The sequence below is a fragment of the Gossypium arboreum genome, chromosome 4 (genome assembly GCF_025698485.1).
Source record: "Gossypium arboreum isolate Shixiya-1 chromosome 4, ASM2569848v2, whole genome shotgun sequence".
In the NCBI taxonomy this organism is placed as follows: Eukaryota; Viridiplantae; Streptophyta; class Magnoliopsida; order Malvales; family Malvaceae; genus Gossypium; species Gossypium arboreum.
Window position 1 is genome coordinate 92,981,811 of NC_069073.1, and position 6,000 is coordinate 92,987,810.

Consider the following 6,000-nt stretch of genomic DNA (forward strand, 5'->3'; position numbering starts at 1 on the left):
TTTGTTCGAGGCATCTCATTTCTGTTGGTGACATTTCCGACCCTTTGACATCGGTCACAACTCTTTATGTACGCATATGCATCCTTGAATAGTGTTGGCCAAAAGAATCAGGCTTGCAATACTTTGGCCGTCGTACGAGTACCTCCGAAGTGTTCCCCACTCAGAGCTGAGTGACAATGGTATAAAATTTTTTGTACTTCATCTTCTGTCATGCATCTCCTGATCATCTGATCTGCACACCTTTTAAACAAATATGGCTCTTCCCAGAAATAGTACTTCACATCATGAAGAAACTTTCTCCTTTGTTTGTAACGCCCCCACACCCGAAACCATCACCGGAGTCGAGCTTGAGGGGTTACCGAACATAATTTATCAATTTAAGAACTTCAAATCATTTGTTTCTACATTCACAGCTTTCTAGCTACTCGCGTCACAGTTACAAGAAAAATCATATCTCGAGTTACAAAACTTGAAATCAAGATCTGTAAATTTTCCCTGAATCTAGACTCATATATCTATTTACTAATTTTTTTCTAGAATTTTTTTATTGGGAAAATTAGTACAGTTTATTAATTAAAGTATCCCCTGTTTCAGGGTTCGACTGCTCTGACCTCTGTGTATTACGAATCAGATATATCTCTATAAAAAATTTCAATGACTATGAGGTTTGTTTCTATTAAAACTAGACTCAATAAGGAATCTTTACATATAAATAAAAGCTTCTAATTATTTTAATAAAATTTACTATGAATTTTTAAAGTCAGAACAGGGGATCCAGAAATTACTCTGGCCCTGTTTCATAAAAGTTTAAATATCTCATAAAATATAATTTATATTCTGTTTTGTTCAATCCATATGAAAATAGACTCATTAAGCTTAAATTTTATAACTTACTCATCATTTAGTTCTATTTATACTATTTTTGTGATTTTTCAAATTCATGTCATTCTGCAGCAATATTACATTTTAAGGCAAGTTTCATCTTTCCATGAATTTTTATGAACTAGATAACCTGTTAAACTTCCATGATATCAAACATGATCTAAATTAGCCATCACCATGACTTATCAATATCAAACATTTTCTCAACCAAACATGGCCATATCATAAAATTATTTACACAAAATAGGTATATTGCTATACATGCCATACTTAAGTAGTTGTACAAGCCATTTACCAAGATAAAAGTCCTTTGGATAGTGTGATCGAACTTTCGACTGTCCCGATTCTGAGCCGCTTGTTCAAAACTATAGTGAATGAAAAGGAAGGAGTAAGCATAAATGCTTAGTAAGTTCATATGTAAATAACAAGTAACATAACAATACAAATATACCAAACAACTTTAGCATGGTACACCAAAACATATATCACATCTTTAAACATCATTCATCATCTTACCACCTTATCGTTGTTGTATCTATTTTCAACCCGAGGATTAAGAACATACCTGTCCAAAGTGTCCATTTCACAACACTTACTAAAACGTCGCTTGTATCTTAAGTGTTCTTCCATTTCACTAGAAATTTCACCCGTTGAACACATCGGAATATAACTCGGATACATGGATAATTTGCACATAAGTGCCACATATGTAATCAAGAAATCATGTAACCCGCCCCTAAGTGAACTCGGACTCAACTCAACAAGCTCGGGCGTTCGCATCCATAATTGAAATCGGACTCAACTCAACGAGTTCGGATGCCTAGTTACATCTCACGAACTCGGACTCAACTCAACGAGTTCGGACATTTGCATCCATAAGTGAACTCGGACTCAACTCAACGAGTTCGGATGCTCAACCATCCTAGTGACATGTCACTTGTATCCTAATCTATTCCTAAGGTTCAAACGGGCTTTTTCCCTCGATCTCACATTTGCCGTCTTCCATGGAATATCGGAACCGATACTCGATAGCAATTCATATTTATCAAGTAGTAAACATAGCATATTACTCAACATTAAACACAAAGCATAATATTTCACGATTAAAAATCAGCGTATCATATAATCAACATTAATAACTTAAAAATAACAATTACGCTACATTATTTACACATGAACTTACCTTGGTACTAAAATATAAAGATTTTGCAATTTAGTCCACAATCTTTTCTTTTCCTCGATCACGACTTGAATCTCGTTTTCTTGATCTATAATACCAAATTAATCTTATTTAATACATACATTTATCAAAACAGCATTTAATACGAACTTTTAAAAATTACACTTTTGCCCTAAACTTTTGCATAATTACACTTTTGCCCTAGGCTCTGGAATTAAACTTTATTCCTTATTCTTATGTTTTATAACATGCTGATAACTTTTCCTTCTATGGCAACATCAAATTATCTCTCTAACATATACTTGTGACTATTAGGTATTTTTGCCGATTAAGCCCTTTTACTCGTTTTCACTAAAACCGAGTAGCACAAGTTGTCTAACATAATTTAAAACTCCATATTCTATCATAAAACATCAAAATACACAAATTTCACCTATGGGTATTTTTCCAAATATAAACCCTAGGTTGAATTATTGCTAGCATAAGCTTAATCGAGCTTAGGATTCCAAAAGCGTAAAGAACATTAAAAGCGGGGCTTGGAATCACTTACTATGGAGCTTGGAAGCTTGAAACAAACCCTAGCTATGGAGAACCCTTGAAATTTCAGCCTAATGAAGAAGATGGACAAAAAAATTGGCTTTTAATTTTGTTTTTAATTCATTTTAATAACTAAATAACCAAAATACCCTTACTACTAAACTTTCCAAAAATTCCTTCCATGTCCTAATTTTGTCCATGAACTTAAAATTGGTCAAATTGCTATTTAAGACCTCCTCATTAATATTCCAAAACAATTTCATACTAAAAACTTCTAGAATGCAAGTTTTGCAACTTATTCGATTTAGTCCCTACTTCTTTCAATTTAAGCACTTTAGGCATAGAATTTCATCATGAAATTTTCACACAATCATGCAATCATATCATAAACATCAAAATCATTGTAAAATAATTATTTCTATCTCGAATTTGTGGTCACGAAACCACTATTCCGATTAAGCCCTAATTCAGGATATTACATTGTTGATAAGTCTTATCAATTGGCATCAAACCATAAGCTCAATAGTTAGCAATATCAACAAATCAAGGGGTACTATGGACATGACTTACCTTTAGTATGTGTTCATTTGGAAATGTTTCCTGAATTTGTATGATAGGAGAATTCCCTTCTTCCGGCCCCAATCTGGACAAGTGATCTGCTACTTTGTTTTCTATTCCCTTCCGATCTTGAATTTCTATATCGAACTCTTGAAGTAGAAGCACCCATCAGATCAGTCTTGGCTTAGCATCTTTCTTGGTAAGTAAGTACTTGGTTGTCGAGTGGTCCGTATAAACAGTTACTTTGGTACCTACAAGTTAAGATCGAAACTTGTCAAAAGTAAATACAATAGCAAGTAACTCTTTTTCTGTTACCGTATAGTTCAGTTGAGCTCCTATAAGAGTCTGGCTTGCATAGTAGTTGGGATGGCAAACTTTGTTCCTTCCCTAGCCAATGACAGCTCCTATCATAAAGTCGCTTGCATTACACATTAATTCAAATGGAAAATCCCAGTCTAGTGTGACGATTATGGGTGCTATAACTAATCGACTCTTCAAATCCTTGAAAGCTTTTAAGCATTCGTCATCAAACTTGAACGTCATTTCCTTCTCCAATAGTTTGTATAAGGGTTTAGCAATTTTGGAGAAGTCCTTGATAAATTTTTGATAGAAACCGACGTGGCCCAAAAAGCTCCTAACACCCTGTACAGATGTTGGAGGTGGGAGCTTCTCAATAACATCTACCTTTGCTTTGTCTACCTCGATTCCATGTCTCTTTATCAGATGCCCTAGAATAATTCCTTCTCACACCATGAAATGACACTTCTCCCAGTTAAGTACGAGGTTCGTTTCTTCACATTGTCTTAGTACCATAGCTAGATTAGCTAAGCAATCATCGTAAGTATCTCCGAATACTGAAAAGTCATCCATAAAAACTTCCAAGTACTTCTCAACCATGTCAGTAAAAATAGACATCATACATCTTTAAAATGTAGCAGGTGCATTACATAAACCAAATGGCATGCGTATAAATGCAAATGTACCGTACGGGCAAGTGAACATTGTCTTATGTTGATCTTTCGGTGCTACTGTAATCTTATTATTTCCTAAGTATCCATCGAGAAAACAATAATAGTCTCGACCCGCGAGTTTATCTAGCATCTGGTCCAAGAATGACAAAGGAAAGTGATCTTTCCTAGTCGCCTTGTTTAGCTTCCGGTAATCGATGCAAATCCTCCATCCCGTAATTGTTCTAGTTGGTATCAACTTGTTATTCTCGTTCTCTACGATTGTGATACCTCCCTTCTTTGGCACACAGTGGACCAGACTTACCCACGAACTGTCTGAGATGGGATAAATGATACCCACATCTAACCACTTGATAATCTCCTTTTTCACCACATCCTTCATGATGGGGTTCAGTCTTCGTTGTCCATCAATCGTCCCTTTTTTGCCATCTTCCAAGATAATCTTGTGCAAGCATACAGATGGACTAATACCGCGGATATCGGCTATGGTCCATCCGATAGCCTTCTTGAATTTTTTCAACACCGAGATGAGTTTCTCTTCTTGATCAGTAGTTAATTCTGCTGAAACAATCACAGGCAGAGTAGAAGCATTACCTAAATAAACGTATTTTAAATGTGAAGGTAATACCTTGAGTTCTAATTTAGGTGGTTCCTCGATTGACGCTTTTGGTTGGGCATACTCCCTCTTCTCTAACTTCAAAAATTCAAAACAGGATTGCGGATTAAATCCTCTTTGATAAGCTTCTAACAAAACTAAGTATTCATCCTCCTCTTCATCATTTGGAGGATCTAATGTCAAAATTTTTTCCAACGGATCCTCAACATAGTTGAGCTCCTTTTTCACTATTAAATCCTCTAAATCAGATACTGCAGAACAATCATCAATTGTGTCAGGAAATCACATAGACTTAAAAACATTAAATGTTACCTGATCATCCTAAACACGTATCGTAAGCTCGCCCTTCTGCACATCAATAAGGGTCCTTTCGGTTGTTAAGAACGGTCTTCCTAGGATAATTGACACTTCTTTGTCTACTTCAAAGTCTAGGATAACAAAATCAGCATGTAAGATAAATTTATCTACTCGCACCAATACATCATCAATTTTTCCTTCTGGATGTGCTAAGGATCGATCTGCTAGTTGAAGTGCAACCGTTGTAGGTCTAACTTCACCTATCCCCAACTTTCTAAATATTGACATAGGCATCAAGTTTATACTTGCACCCAAGTCACATAGTGTCTTACCATAATATGTTGCTCCAATGTTGCAAGATATGGTAAAACATCTAGGATCCTTCAGCTTTGGGGGTAGTTTGTCCTGAAGATAAGTGTTGCATTCCTTCGTCAGAGCTACCGTCTTAAATTCTCCAAGTCTTTGATTTTTGGACAGGACATCCTTCATGAATTTGACGTAGTTCGGCATTTGTTCAAGTGCTTCAACCAATAGGATGTTGATGTGAAGTTGCTTGAGTACGTCTAGAAATTACTTGAATTGAATTTCCTGCTTCTGCTTCTGAAGTCTTTGAGGGTAGGGTGGTAGAGGTTTCTTTACTGGAACTGGTTGATTCATTTTCTGCGGCAATTCTGCATCTAACGGATTTGTTAGTTAATTAGAACTAGCTGGTTCTAGAATTACCTTGTCGGGTTTTACAGATTCTGGTTTTTCTGAAACTGGAATTTCAACACTCGGTTGAACTTCCTCTGAGTCTTGAGCATCGGCTAGCTCCTTTTCAGCTTCGATAGTGTTGGGCTCTACTGTCTTTCTGCTCCTCAATGTTAATGCTTTGCAATGTTCCTTCCCCGGATTTCTTGGATTCTCTGTACCACTAGGTAAAGCACCTTGTGGTCGGTTCCTGAGTTTAGTAGCAAGCTAGC